Genomic DNA, 16,493 nt, shown 5'->3' on the forward strand with positions numbered 1-16,493 from the left:
ACTCAGCTTTGCGAAGAATTCCTTCGGCCTCTATGTGATCTAGCTCACTGGCTACTTTGTCATGGATGGTATAAGGAACTGGACGGGCTTTGTAAAACTTGGGTGTGGCATTTTCATTTAACACTACTGTACCCTTGGTACGTTTGGGCTTTCCAATGCTATTCTTAACCACCACTGTGACATCATTTTGTACCATTGTTAACTTGCTTTCAGTTGACTCTATTGCACGGGATGTGGCATGCAAATTGTGGATGGATCTCCAATTAAATTGTGGTTGTCTCAGCCAATCATGTCTTCACAATGCTGACTCTCCTGTTTTTACCACATACAAGTCCAATGTGGCTTGTTGACTGTTGTATTTCACTGTTACAAGTGTCATTCCCAGTTTTCTCCAGTATAAGTTCTTAGTTGGATATCTGCAGGCTTCAGTTCAGTGTCTTTGAAATGCCATTCAAACTCATTTTCTGGAATGACTGAAACAGCCGAGCCAATGCCCAATTCCATTTTATTTAATTTCTGAACAGACTAAACAATCTCTCTGTACATCACTAAGCCCATTACTAAACTTGCAATGCTCAGACAATTTCTTCATTTCAGCCACATAAATTGAAGTGGACCCCACTGCCTTTTGATTCCACTTATGAAACTGAAAGCGTTCTGCAATCAGCAGTGGTTTTGGTTCTAAATGTCTCTGCTTTACATTTTGGCTGGTTTGGTTGAAGCAGTCAAACTTCCAAGCAAACCATATGCTTTTCTACCTTATACACTCAGTCACCCTGGAACTCGCTTTTCATTGGCTATTTCACTTGCTTCAAAATACTGCTTAATTTGTTCAGGGTACTTACTCCAGTTATGTTGTGGGCAATCAAAGACTTTCCAATGTAGCTTGCCATTTCTGCTTTTCTAAGTTTATGATTAATATCACAAGGAATTTACTGTTCATGAACCCATGAATTTAATTGGTTTACTCCTTTTTTTGCTCAACTGTCTTTCTCTGCCCCTTCCAAAGAAAAAAAATATGCTGCATATATTTTTAACTCAAATGTTGCTTTCTCTGCCTCTGAAGAAAAAACGTTCTGCATTTCTTTTTGATTCAAATGTCTCACTAGATAGTCATCTCAGATTCATTTTAAAACTTCCTCATCACCACTGTTATATTTGTAACTCCAAAACTCCAAAACCATGTCTATGCCCACCTGGACAAGCCAGCGAGCACTGTGAGGGTCGTGTTTTTTGACTTCTCCAGTGCATTCAACACCATCTGCCCTGCTCTACTGGGGGAGAAGCTGACAGCGATGCAGGTGGATGCTTTCCTGGTGTCGTGGATTCTTGATTACCTGACTGGCAGACCACAGTACGTGTGCTTGCAATACTGTGTGTCCGACAGAGTGATCAGCAGCACTAGGGCTCCACAGGGGACTGTCTTGTCTCCCTTTCTCTTCACCATTTACACCTCGGACTTCAACTACTGGACAGAGTCTTGTCATCTTCAGAAGTTTTCTGATGACTCTGCCATAGTTGGATGCATCAGCAAGGGAGATGAGGCTGAGTACAGGGCTACGGCAGGAAACTTTGTCACATGGTGTGAGCAGAATTATCTGCAGCTTAATGTGAAAAAGACTAAGGAGCTGGTGGTAGACCTGAGGAGAGCTATGGCACCAGTGACCCCTGTTTCCATCCAGGGGGTCAGTGTGGACATGGTGGAGGATTACAAATACCTGGGGATACGAATTGACAATAAACTGGACTGGTCAAAGAACACTGAGGCTGTCTACAAGAAGAGTCAGAGCCGTCTCTATTTCCTGAGGAGAATGAGGTCCTTTAACATCTGTCGCACGATGCTGAGGATGTTCTACAAGTCTGTGGTGGCCAGTGTGATCATGTTTGCTGTTGTGTGCTGGGGCAGCAGGCTGAGGGTAGCAGACACCAAAAGAATCAACAACCTCATTCGTAAGGCCAGTGATGTTGTGGGGATGGAACTGGACTCTCTGACGGTGGTGTCTGAAAAGAGGATGCTGTCCAAGTTGCATGCCATCTTGGACAATGTCTCCCATCCACTACATAATGTACTGGTTGGGCACAGGAATACATTCAGCCAGAGACTCATTCCACCGAGATGCAACACAGAGCGTCATAGGAAGTCATTCCTGCCTGTGGCCATTAAACTTTACAGCTCCTCCCTTGGAGGGTCAGACACCCTGAGCCAATAGGCTGGTCCTGGACTTATTTCCTGGCATGATTTACATTTTACTATTTAATTATTTATGGCTTTATTATTATTTAATTATTTATGGTGTAACTGTAACGAAAATCAATTTCCCCCGGGATCAATAAAATATGACTATAACTATGACTATGATTATGGCTATAAAACTAATTGAAAGAAAAACACTATGCTGGGGATAACTCATGTATATTTAGGTTTTAACTTTAGTGAGACATGCACTGAAGACGTGGTTGGACGTATGCCATTCATGTACTTTTACATATAGCCACATAATAAGTTATGTGAACAACAAAGAATGCTTAATCAAACACTGTATTTATAATATTACTCAAGTATTACTGAAATATTAAATATACAATGGTAGTTAAGAGAAAAGGGCACGACCTGGGTGATGGGGTCCTTAATGATGGATGTTGTCTGTTTGAAGCATTGCCTTTTGAAGGTGCCCTGGATGCTGGGGAGCCTAGTGTCAATGATGGAGCTGGCTGAGTGTACATCTTTCTGCAGCTTTTTTATGATCCTGAGCAGTGGCCCCTCCATACCAGACAATAATGCAACCAGTTAAAATGCTCTCCACAGTAGAAATTTGTGTATGTCTTTGATGACATACCAATTTTCCTCAAATTCCTAATGAAATATTGCTGCTGTCATGCCTTCTTTGTACATAATATATTCAATATGTTGAGCCCAGGATAGAACCTCAGAAATTTTGACACCCAGCAACATGAAACTGCTCACCTATTTCACTTCTGATCCCTTGATGAGGACCAATGTGTGTTCCCTCAAATTCCCTTTCTTGAAGTCCACAATCACAGTGAGGTTGCATCTGCTGTTGATTTATTGTGGCAATAGGCAAATTGCAGTGGGTGCAGGTTCTTGCTCAGGCAGAAATTGATTCTAGCCATGGACTAAAGGTTAACCTTAAGGGAGTCCTTGTGCAGGATACCCTTAAGGTTAACCTCCAGGTTGAGTCGCTGGTGAAGAAGGCGAATGCAATGTTGGCATTCGTTTCTAGAGGAATAGAGTATAGGAGCAGGGATGTGATGTTGAGGCTCTATAATGCACTGGTAAGACCTCACTTGGAGTACTGTGTGCAGTTTTGGGCTCCTTATTTAAGAAAGGATGTGCTGATGTTGGAGAGGGTTCAGGGAAGATTCACTAGAATGATTCCAGGAATGAGAGGGTTAACATATGAGGAACGTTTGACTGCTGTTGGACTGTAGTCCTTGGAGTTTAGAGGAATGAGGGGGGACCTTGTAGAAACATTTTGAATGTTGAAAGGCATGGACAGAGTGGATGTGGCAAAGTTGTTTTCCCATGGTGGGGGAGTCTAGTACGAGAGGGCATGACTTAAGGATTGAAGGGCGCCCATTCAGAACAGGGATGCGAAGAAAATTTTCAGCCAGAGGGTGGTGAATCTGTGGAATTTGTTGCCACGGGTGGCAGTGGAGGCCAAGTCATTGGGTGTATTTAGGGCAGAGATTGATAGGTATCTGCGTAGTCAGGGCATCAAAGGTTATGGTGAGAAGGCGGGAGAGTGGGACTAAATGGGAGATTGGATCAGCTCATGATAGAATGACGGAGCAGACTCAATGGGCCGAATGGCCAACTTCTGCTCCTCTGTCTTATGGTCTTATGGTCTAAAGGACTTCATCACAGTAGGTGTGAGTGATAGTCATTGAGGCAGCTCACCCGGCTCTTCTTGGGCACTGGTATGATTGTCACCCTTTTGAAGCAGGTAGGAACCTCCAACTGCAACAGTGAAAGATTTCAGATGTCCTTGAACACTCCCGGCTGTTGGTTGGCACAGGCTTTCAGAGCCCCATCAGATACTCCATCAGGTTCTGACCCCTTATAGGGGTTAACCCTCTTGAAATATGTTTTGATCTCAGCCTCCATGACAGAGGTCACAGGGTCATCAAATACTGCAGGAGTTTGCACAGGTGTAGTTTTATTCTACCTTTCAAAGCGTGCATAAAAAGTATTAAGCTCAGCTGGGAGTGAAGCATCACAGACAGTCATGATGGTAGGTTTTGCTTTGTAAGTTGGCTGCAATGCTGATGTGCATCCCATTCCGTCTCTAACCTCAATCTACTTTCTGTAGGTTCTAACTGGACCTCTTATGTATTACTGAATTAGTGGTCTTGAAGGCCACAGATCTAGCCCTCACTAGACTACAAATCCTCTGGTTCAGCCATACTAAAAATACTAAAAATATCAAGATTCTTTGCTTTTAATGAGATTGAAATTATGCCCAATCACAAGAGTGAATGCATGCATAAAAAAGAGAATATTACATATGGAAAAAAAAGGACTAAAACTAAAGTTTCTTCATATTTTCTTATATCATAATCTTTTAAGGCATTCAGTAATCAGGCATTTTATATATTGATTTATTAGCGCTGTGAATTTTATTTAACCATAGAGAGAATTCTACTTGTTCTGAACTACCCTGACCATTTCTGTGCTTCTGTTGTTTAGTCATGTGCTCTGCTCCATGACTTTTGCCCTAGATGTATTGTGAGTCAGGCTCCTAATTCATCTTCTCACAAGAATTTTAAATGGATCAAAGGAAATAATATATTTGGAGATGTGGAAACTATATATCCTTGTGTGAGCTCATTATATGAGTTCTTTTTATACTGTGACACTGAGATGTCATTTATGATTGCAAATGTGTCAGCTTAGTTTTGAAAGGTGAATAGAAAGTGCAGGGAGATTTTATTAGCTATTGAAAAGTGACTAGAGATTCTCCCAATTCTTTTTTCTACAGCTACACCATAATCTCTCTGAGGCAATAATTATGACTGATCATTTGCAATGGTGAAATATGTTCTACAGGTTTTATTAAAATGGCTTTCAGATGCATATATCTTGCCATAAGAAGGTGATCATAAATTTTGCAAAAGCAGTGAGGTAGAATAAATAATATTTAAGTTACTTTATTTATAATCATCAAAATGCAACTCCTTATTTGCATGCACAAAATGTCTTAGCAACTTGCATAGGAATATATTTATCATTGATTTTGCAAAGTAACTTGTATAAGAATATATATCTCATTAAGTTTGCAGTAGGGTATATTTTCACTGGGTCTTTTGCAATGAGAATAAGAATTGGAAAAGTCTTAATAGTCAACATTAATGAAGGTGGAATCAAAGAAAATATCACTATAACTATATGAAGTGTGCATTATTGCAATAGTTCAAAATCAGCAAAACTTTGCCTTTTTAAATGTATGTTTTTTTTTCTTTCTTCTTCTATATCCTGTTATCTATTCTTCTGTATCTTATCTGATTCTGTTTTGACTATGTGTGTGATCTGTCTCAGTATTTTGTGGAGCAGCAGGAGAGAACACATTCTGGCAGAATAAATTTAGAGCTGTAGGTGGTCAGGAAGAGAGAACTGGTTAGGACAAAGGCTAGAGCTGGTTGGGGGAGGCTCGCCAAGGGGGCATAGACATCTACTTGAGTAGGAGGCAAAGTAAAACACCACTAAACAATCAGATACAACAGGGAGCACGTGGAAATCTGTACAAAGATAGGAACCTGGAAACAAAAGCCATTTTACAGAAATGAATTAAGTATGACCTGGCTGGTGGCGAAGTGGCATCAGCGTCGGACTTCGGGACGAAAGGTCCCGGGTTCGAATCCAGCCAGCCGGCTCACGAGCTGGTGATCTCTTTGGAAACTCACCCGGCAGAAGGCAATGGCAAACGACTGCTGTAACTTGCCTCATACGCGAATCCCTACTACATCAGAGAGGTGTGGAGGGAAATCGTCCGCTAACCGGAGAAACTCCGGATGCAATGTACCTTTCCTTTCCTATATCAAACAAAGGTAATACATTCATGTTTTTAAGTTGATTGTTAATGTACTAATATGGATGTGAACCGTCTATTTTCCAGGAACTAAAGACGGTAAGTTTTTTATGGTATTAAACATGAACAAGGTGCAATGATTCATTTAGTTACTAAATGACCTTGTGTGAGTAAATTTAGTGATTGATTTATTGTATGCAAAGTATTTGATTTGAACTATATTCAGTCAGAAGATCTAAGATTACTTAAAATCTCTTTATATGTATTTCCAGTGTATTTGAAAAACAAACAACTTTACAAGGCATAAAAGAACATCTATCTTAAACTGAAATGGTTGTGCAAACAAACTGTTTGAGCTGGAACACACTGGGAAAAGATTTTGCTTATTGGCCTGTCTACAAATAGGCCTGAGAATTTACAACCTGCCTATAAATTCTCGTGCTATCTACAGCTGTACAAGTGTTCTTAAGCAATGTGGACTGGTAGCTATCAGAGTAACAGCATTTGTGATGGTGATCTCTGCCGGTAAATTATGCATAATTTTTCCTTCTGGCTCAATGTTATTTTTCAAAACGAGCAAGCCAGCTGTCAAATATTGCAACAAAATTTAATCTTTTTCCAGCGATGTACGGCTCAGTCAATCTCACGGTTCAAAAGACATTGATTGAAAAATGAATGACAGCATAACAGATCAATCGAGCAGATTAAACCTCATAACCATGTTTCTGTTCCTTCTATAACTTGCAAACTCATCGGAAACTTGTTCTGAAGAAATTTATTGTCGTTGAATACTGGGAATTGATAGCCAAACTGAAGTTAAAATTTGTGGAAATATCTCCTTGAAATCATCTTGTATTACTTATAATTATGTAATTGACTTATTCTCTCCTTGCTTATTTTAATCCGTATTGAATTTACATGTTTGCCACAATGTGAAACCTAGCATTAACTAATTCAAAATGTGTGTTTATTTAATTTTCCATTTTTCTGCCTTTACCCTGTAAAGGTGCTACTTTTGCAGTTGACTTTTTAAAAAACCACTTAAATGTTTTTCAACAGTAGTGTACAGCTCTTTTTGAAGGCGATCACGTTGACAACCTGAGGCCATTAGCATGAGCCTCGAAGTCCCAGACTTCCTGAGAGGTCCTGCTCACTGTCATTCTGATGGTGTTCCTTGATTTCAGTGTCAGACAGCTAACTTCCTGCAGCTGCACTGGGAAGTCTGGGCTCTGCATCCTCGTCAGGTTAGACCTGGTGAAAATCCAATGCCTCCATTCATTTCAATGAAGATAAACACCTCTGAGGAAAGTTGCAAGAATTTATTTTTTTAATTTATTGAGTCAATTTAAATATATAATAGTTGATTCAAAAGTATTTAATTACTTTTTAGAGTTTTCTAATGCTTTAATCTCTGAGTTTTAGAAGAAATGCTTGATATGTGATTAATTTTTACTTGTATATTTTCAAGATTTATAAATTTCAGACACATTTATAGAGATTCAAAGTCCTGCGATAACTTAGGGAGCCAGTAAAGCTCAAGTATGTGTAATAATCCAGTCAAAAACAAGAGAAAATCTGCAGACACTGGAAATCCGAGCAACACACACAAAATGCTTGAGGAACTCAGCAGGCCAGGCAGCATCTAGGAAAAGAGTACAGTCAACACTTCGGGCCGAAACCCTTTGGCAGGACTGCTGAAGGTTTTGGCCCGAACCGTCGACTGGTTATTGTTTGGGAGGTTGCTTCTGGAAGAGTTGATGTAAGTAACTAGAGGGCATATTGTAGATAAAACATGCTACAATAACCATGTGAAATGAATAGATGTTGATGTTGGTTGATGAGGTACGAGCCAGAGGTTGTTTTGTCCAGAATGGTGTCCAAGTTCATGACAATTATCCAGGTAAGTGGGGATTTCCATGTTCAATATAACCGAAAGAATAAACATATTCTCTTACATCTACCAAGGAATCACTCGTAGTGAGGTGGCAAGTAAAATTCTTTAACCTTTCACTCCATGTCCATCCTCAGAGTTTAGGCATCAGATTTCCCTAATGCCTAATGCTGGATGGATCTGCCCCAGAGCACTCTTAATTGACCTACAGCTGCACCTGGAACAAGCTGCTTCGTCCAGCAAGGACTATCTGAGCTGCTCAGCAAGGCCAAGCACAGTACTACAAGCATGTGGACAGCTATGCATTCAGAAAGGCCTTGCGGTCCCATCACCTGTCTCACACCGATCACTATTCCAAAGGTGTTGAACTGAGCGAGAGGTTGTATGAGCCACTACCTGATGTCCAGTACATTCCATAATTTTGTGGTGTGGTGTCAGGATCATATACCTGGGAAATTCTGCAGTGAATACAGCAGCCATCTGTGGAACCATGGCCATCAATGTGCTCCCACCCATTGTCTGACACGAAACCACCTTAAATCTACACCTACTGGTCTGTGTAACCCCTGCATTCATAGAAGAAAGGCAAAAACTTTTTAAAATTTCCTTTTTCGTTGAATTTGTAGGAACAGCTTTGAATGACTAACTCTCCCTGGCTAACACTCTTTTGTAAAAAGTTATTGACTTCTCCCAGACACCATCCTACAGTCATGCAGTTCTCTTTGGGTGAGCACCGTCTTGGGGTATGAAACCCCACTTTCTGAGATGCTGGACCAATGTTTCAGCAGCACTGGGACAAGTTTAATTGTTCACTCAAACGCAAAATCTATTGACTAAATATATTTTTGTCATAAGAAGATAATGCCATCCCTGCAACCATTATCTGGATGGAAACAAAATGCTTGTTAAATATTGTGTTCGCCTTTCACCTATGTGGCGCCGTTACAGCTCAGGGCATTCGGGAATTCTGAGTTCAATTCCGGGGCCCTTCTGTAAGCAGTCTCTGTACATCCTCCCTAAGGAATGTGTAGTTTTTCTCTGGGTCCTCTAGTTTTCTCCCACTTTCCAAAGGCATGCTGGGTAGGTTAATTGGTGATACACACAAACACTGGGTATTAGGTGAATCTGATGCCTGAACGCTTGAGAATGGACATGAAGTGAAAGCTTAAGGAATTTTGCCTGCCCCTCAAGCTTTCCAGTGATTCTTTGGTAAATGTAAGGAACAAGGGTCACACCTACCCCTACACCTCCTCCCTCATTACCATTCAGGGCCCTAAAACAGTACAGCCAGGTGAGGTGACACTTCACTTCTGAATCTGTTGGGGTCATCTACTGTATCCGGTGCCTTTAGTACGCCCAGTGTGGCCTCCTGTATATCAGTGAGACCTGATGAAGATTGGGAAACTGCTTCGCTGAGCACCTACCCTCCATCCACCATAAAAAGCGGGATCTCCCAATGGCCACCAGTTTCAATTCTACTTCCCATTCCCATTCTGACATGTCAGTCTCTGGCCTCCTCTGCTGTCGCAATGAGCCCACACTCAAGTTAAAGGAGCAACACCTTATATTCCATTTGGGTAGCCTCCAACCTGATGGTATGAACATTGATTTCTTGAACTTCCAGTAATTGCCCCCACTTTTCTTCTCCTTCACCATTTCCCATTTCCATTTCCTTCTCTTACCTTATGTCCTAACCTGCCCATCCCCTTCCTGTGGTGGTCTTCCCCCTTCCCTTTCTTCTATGGCCTTCTTTTCTGTCCTATCAGGTTCCCTCTTGTCCAGTCCTTTACCTCTTTCACCAATCAACTTCCCAGCTCTTTGCTTCACCACTCCCCCTCTCCAGATTACACCTATTACCTACTACTTTATACTTCTTCCTCCCTTCCCCCTCACCTTCTTACTCTGATCTCTCATCTCTTTTTTTCCAGTCCTGCTGAAGGATTTCGGCCCAAAACGTGGACTGTGTACTCTTTTCCATAGATGCCGCTGGGCTGCTGAGTCCCTGAGCTACTTTCATTTCCAGCACCTGCAGATTTTCTCTTGTTTGAGGTTAATTGGTGAGCGTAAAGTTGTGTGGGAACTTGCATCTTACTAGACATGAGCTCTTGAACATTAAAGCGAGATTCTAAAAGGGTAACTGTGATATTTACCTTTTAACTCTCTCCTGTTTGTATTCAATTAATGATAGCAGAAGGATCATAATATTATCAATTCTATTATTATCAAAAACAAACTTAATTATTACTCCTTTGTGTATACCTACTCAATGAATTTTATATGTTTGAGCACATTCCAAAGTTTTAAGTATTTGTTTAATTCATCTTTCAGGTACATCTAATTTACACCAGTTATTACATCAGTAGAGATTTCATATTTTATTAGACTTAATCATTTGATTTTGGTCTAATGAACTGTCTCTCACCTTTCTGTACTCTGCAATGATACTGGATTTTTTTTGATACAGGGCGTCCAAATATGGGCAGGTGAAATCCATCTCTTCATATGCAATTAAAAATTTCTAGAAAATTGTGCAATTTCCTCAGAAATAATCTTTGAGTTTACAAATATCTTTTAGCAATAGATATTTTTCCTTACAACCAGGAATTATATCCTTTAAGTATTTCTTATTCCTGTTATGATATTTGCACTTTGTTTGATATGTTCTTCTCCAGATCTGCACTTTCTGACTAAGTCCATTTCCTAATATTTCTTGCATGAAGTAATTCAATTTGTACTGCATTATAAATGGAAAAAAATTCCTGAGTGTTTTGTTCTACCCTGATAAACATTTTATGCATGTGAAACCTGATGGAGAATGACAACAGCCTATTTGAGGTAGGGGGTTTGAGCCGTGCCTAATCTTGTTCTTATCTGACATGCACACACAGACACTTCAAGGAGAGGTTATTGGCTAGTGATCAGAAGCAAGAGATCCAGCTGACCTTCCATTTCCCTTCCTTAACAGAGGGCCATGAGGCTAATTGTAGTGTCTCTGTCAGCATCTTAAATGACATCAGTTAATTCAATATGAAGCTTGGGGCATGGGAAACATGGCTCATTTATAGAGTCGTTGATAATCTCATTGAAGCATCAAGTTAGCAAAGCCTCATTTTAAGGCTTTGCATTTGCAAGGAAAGCCATTCACAGACTCTTATAGTAAATTAACTGGTTTTCACTTTATTTGGAGTCATAGGGCTGTTACAGCAAAGGAAGGAGGCCATTTGGCCCACTGATTTATAGTACCCCTCTGCAAGGGCATCTGAGTTAATCTATTTTCTCACTCTTTGTAGCCCTGAAAAATTTTCTTCTTTGATCATGTATTCAAATGGAGATGACTGAGTGATCTTCCACACTGTTTCAGGCAAGTTGCCCTCAAGGTCAAAGGAACAGGCTCCCAGAAATAACTTGGGAATGGGATTGATGGGATTTCTGACAGCCATCATAGACTTCATGGGCAGGATGGCTTCTTTCAATGTCATAAAAAGTATAAATCCCTTTGTTCTTATGTCAATCACATTAAATCTTTCCAAACATTGTATGTGTGCCAGTTGTTTTTTTATTTGCTATTTTAAATGAATGCATGTTAAAGAAGTACCACTTAATTGAATTTCTCTCATTGTTATCCCCTATGTGTGCAAATATTTTATAGAATCTTAACATTTGCAACAGCAAATTCTATGCACCACAGTTCCTGAGGAGATGTTGGATTGTGTGTAGCCAGAGACAGACTTCAAATGGAGCAAGCAGGAGAAGGCAGAATATTCTGTATACCACAATTCCCAAGGAGATGTTGGATTGTGCGTAACTAGGCACTCAACGAGGGCCAATAGAAAAAAGTTAGGTTTAAGCAGAGCAGCCATTGTATGAGTGAGTAGGAAGAGTAACAAGGTTCTTCCAAGTGAGTGCTAAGTTAAAGGATAGGATCTCCAGGATTATGCCACGTGTTAGTGAGGCCAGAAGTAGGGAGATAATATAGTTTAATACATGGCTAAGGAAATGGTGGAGGACAGTGTGCTTCAGATTTTTGGATCATTGGGCTCTTATAGGAAAGGTGAGGAGTTTACAGAAGGGACAGTTTGCAGCTAGACAGGAGAGGGACTAATACCCTTGTGGGAAGGTTTGCTGGTCCTGCATGAGGGGTAGATTAAACTAGAGTTGTAGGGGAATGTGAACCAGAGAGCCAGAGAAAATAATGGAGTGGTGCGGGGAATCAAAAGATTGAGCATGGTTAATATCTTGAATTGTGTATATTTCAATACAAATAGTATTGAAGGGAAGTTGGATTAACATAGAGCATGGATCAGCATGTGGAATTATGACATTGTGGCTATTAGTGAGATTTGGCTGTGGGAGGGGCAGGACTGGCAGCTCAGTGTTCCAGGGATCCGTTGTTTTAGACGTGATGGAGCGGGAGGGATTAAAGGGGGAGTGGTGGCATTACTAGTCAGAGGAAATGTCACGGCAGTGTTCTAGCTGGACAGGCTGGAGAGCTCGTCTACTGAGGCTATATGGGTGGAACTGAGGAAAAAGAAAGGAATTACCATGTTAATGGGATTAAATTATAGACCACCTAAAATCAGTGGGTTTTAGAGGAGCAAATTTGTAGAAAGATGGCAGATTGTTGCAAGAAGCATAAGGTTGTAATAATAGGTAAATTTACTTCCAACGTATTGACATACTGTAAAAGGGCTAGACGGTGTAGAGTTTGGCAAATGTGTTCAGGAAAATTTAATCAATCAATACATAGAGTTTCCATCTAGAGGGAGTGCGATACTAGATCTCCTATTAGGGAATCAGTCAGTGCAGGTCAGATGTTTGTAGGGGAATACCTTGTATCTAGTGATCATAATGCTACTGATTTCAAGATAATTATGGAGAAGGATAGGTCTGGTCCTTGGGTTGGCCTTCTAACTTGGAAAAATGTGAATTTTGATAGAATCAGCAAGGATCTGGCAAGTGTGGATTGGGACAAGTTGTTTTCTGGCAAAGGTGTGCTTCGTAAATGGGAGGCCTTCAAAAGTGAAATTTTGAGAGTACAAAGCTTGTATATGCCTGTCAGAGTAAAAAGCAAGGATAACAGGTTTAGGGAGCTTGGTTTTCAAGAGATATTGAGGCCCTGGTTAAAGAAAAAAAGGAGGTGCATAGCAGGTACTTCAAGAACAAATGAGATACTTGAAGAATATAAGAAATGCAAGAGAATACTTAAGAAAAACATCAGGAGGGCTAAAAGAAGGCATGTGGTTACTCTAGTAAAAAAGGTGAAGGAGAATCCCAAGGGCTTTTTAGAACATAGAACATAGTACAGCACAGTACAGGCCCTTCAGCCCACAATGTTGTGCCGACCCTCAAACCCTGCCTCCCATATAAGCCCCCTACTTAAATTCTTCCATATACCTGTCCAGTAGTCTCTAAAACTTCACTAGTGTATCTGCCTCCACCACTGACTCAGGCAGTGCATTCCACTTACCAACGACTCTCTGAGTAAAAGACCTTCCTCTAATATCCCCCTTGAACTTCCCACCCCTTACGTTAAAGTCATGTCCTCTTGTATTGAGCAGTGGTGCCCTGGGGAAGAGGCGCTGGCTATCCACTCTATCTATTCCTCTTATTATCTTGTACACCTCTATCATGTCTCCTCTCATCCTCCTTCTCTCCAAAGAGTAAAGCCCTAGCTCCCTTAATCTCTGATCATAATGCATACTTTCTAAACCAGGCAGCATCCTGGTAAATCTCCTCTGTACCCTTTCCAATACTTCCACATCCTTCCTATAGTGAGGCAACCAGAACTGGACACAATACTCCCAAGTGTGGCCGAACCAGAGTTTTATAGAGCTGCATCATTACATCGCGACTTTTAAACTCTATCCTTCGACTTACAAAAGCTAACACTCCATAAGCTTTCTTAACTACTCTATCCACCTGTGAGGCAACTTTCAGGGATCTGTGGACATGTACCTCCAGATCCCTCTGCTCCTCCACACTACCAAGTATCCTGCCATTTACTTTGTACTCTGCCTTGGAGTTTGTCCTTCAAAAGTGTACGACCTCACACTTCTCCGGGTTGAACTCCATCTGCCACTTCTCAGCCCACTTCTGCACCCTATCAATGTCTCTCTGCAATCTTTGACAATCCTTTACACTATCCACAACACCACCAACCTTTGTCGTCTGCAAATTTGCCAACCCACCTTTCTACCCCAACATCCAGGTCGTTAATAAAAATCACAAAAAGTTCAGGTCCCAGAACCGATCCTTGTGGGACACCACACATCACAATCCTCCAATCTGAATGTACTCCCTCCACCACCACCCTCTGCCTTCTGCAGGCAAGCGAATTCTGAATCCACCTGGCCAAACTTCCCTGGATCCCATGCCTTCTGACTTTCTGAATAAGCCTACAGTGTGGAACCTTGTCAAATGCCTTACTAAAATCCATATAGATCACATCCACTGCACTACCCTCATCTATTTGCCTGGTCACCTCCTCAAAGAACTCTTATCAGGCTTGTTAGACATGATCTGCCCTTCACAAAGCCATGCTGACTGTCCCTGATCAGACCACTATTCTCTAAGTGTCCAGAGATCCTATCTCTAAGAATCTTTTCTAACAGCTTTCCCACCACAGACGTAAGGCTCACTGGTCTGTAATTAACCGGACTATCCCTACTACCTTTTTCGAACAAGGGGACAACATTCGCCTCCCTCCAATCCTCCGGTACCATTCCCATGGACAACGAGGACATAAGGATCCTAGCCAGAGGTTCAGCAATCTCTTCCCTTGCCTCGTGGAGCAGCCTGGGGAATATTCCGTCAGGCCCCGGGGACTTAGCCGCCCTAATGTGTTTTAACAACTCCAACACCTCCTCTCCTTTAATATCAACATGCTCCAGAACATCAACCTCACTCATATTGTCCTCACCATCATCAAGTTCCCTCTCATTGGTGAATACCGAAGAGAAGTATTCATTGAGGATCTCGCTCACTTCCACAGCCTCCAGGCACATCTTCCCACCTTTATCTCTAATTGATCCTACTTTCACTCCTGTCATCCTTTTTTTCTTCACATAATTGAAGAATGCCTTGGGGTTTTCCTTTACCCTACTCGCCAAGGCCTTCTGATGCCCCTTTCTTGCTCTTCTCAGTCCCTTCTTAAGCTCCTTTCTTGCTTCCCTATATTCCTCAATAGATCCTTCTGATCCTTGCTTCCTAAACCTCATGTATGCTGCCTTCTTCCACCAGACTAGATTTTCCACCTCACTTGTCACCCATGGTTCCTTCACCCTACCATTCTTTATCTTCCTCACTGGGACAAATTTATCCCTAACATCCTGCAAGAGATCTCTAAACATCGACCACATGTCCATAGTACATTTCCCTGCAAAAACATCATCCCAATTCACACCTGCAAGTTCGAGCCTTATAGCCTCATAATTTGCCCTTCCCCAATTAAAAATTTTCCTGTTCTCTCTGATTCTATCCTTTTCCATGATAATGCCAAAGGCCAGGGAGTGGTGGTCACTGTCCCTCAGATGCTCACCCACTGGAGATCTGTGACCTGACCCAGTTCATTACGTAGTACTAGATCTAGTATGGCATTTCCCCTAGTCAGCCTGTCCACATATTGTGACAGGAATCTGTTCTGGACACACTTAACAAACTCTGCCCCATCTAAACCCTTGGAACTAATCAGGTGCCAATCAATATTAGGGAAATTAAAGTCACCCATGATAACAACCCTGTTATTTTTGCACCTTTCCAAAATCTGCCTCCCAATCTGCTCCTCTGTATCTCTGCTGCTACCAGGGGGCCTATAGAATACCCCCAATAGAGTAACTGCTCCCTTCCCATTTCTGACTTCCACCCATATTGACTCAAAAGAGGATCCTGCTACATTACCCACCCTTTCTGTAGCTGTAATAGTATCCCTGACCAGTAATGCCACCCCTCCTCCCCTTTTCCCGCCCTCTCTATACCTTTTAAAGCACTGAAATCCAGGAATATTGAGAATCCATTCCTGCCCTGGTGCCAGCCAAGTCTCTGTAATGGCCACTACATCATAATTCCATGCATGTATCCAAGCACTCAGTTCATCACCTTTGTTCCCTGATGCTTCTTGCATTGAGGTACACACATTTCAGCCCTTCTACCTTACTGTCTTTACACCGTTCATTCTGCTTCTCTTTCCTGAAAGCCTCTCTATATGTTAGATCTGGCTTTACTCCATGCACTTCTTTCACTGCTCTATCACCCTGGGTCCCATCCCCCTTGAAAATTAGTTTAAGCCCTCCCGAACCATGCTAGCAAACCTACCTGCAAGGATATTGGTCCCCCTCGAGTTCAGGTGAAATCCATCCAATCTGTACAGATCCCACCTTCCCCAGAAGAGATCCCAATGGTCCAAAAATCTAAAACCCTGCTCCCTGCACCAACTCCTCAGCCAGGCATTCAACTGCCATCTCCTCCAATTCTTACCATCACTGTCACGTAGCACTGGCAGCAATCCTGAGAACGCCACCCTTGAGGTCCTGTTCTTCAGCCTTCTGCCTAGTTCCCAA

The 16,493-nt window shown here is 41.6% G+C and overlaps 1 long non-coding RNA gene across 3 annotated transcripts in view; it reads left to right on the plus strand.

Annotated features, from left to right (window-relative positions):
- LOC140211084 (uncharacterized) overlaps nucleotides 1–16,493 on the plus strand; it is a 360,478-nt gene that overhangs the window by 132,436 nt on the left and 211,549 nt on the right. For all 3 annotated transcript variants that reach the window (XR_011889382.1, XR_011889383.1, XR_011889384.1), the window contains exon 2: nucleotides 11,229–11,299. This is a non-coding gene — a long non-coding RNA (uncharacterized lncRNA). The remainder of the gene's footprint in view (nucleotides 1–11,228; nucleotides 11,300–16,493) is intronic.

Source organism: Mobula birostris, chromosome 16, assembly GCF_030028105.1.
Source record: "Mobula birostris isolate sMobBir1 chromosome 16, sMobBir1.hap1, whole genome shotgun sequence".
NCBI lineage: Eukaryota > Metazoa > Chordata > Chondrichthyes > Myliobatiformes > Myliobatidae > Mobula > Mobula birostris.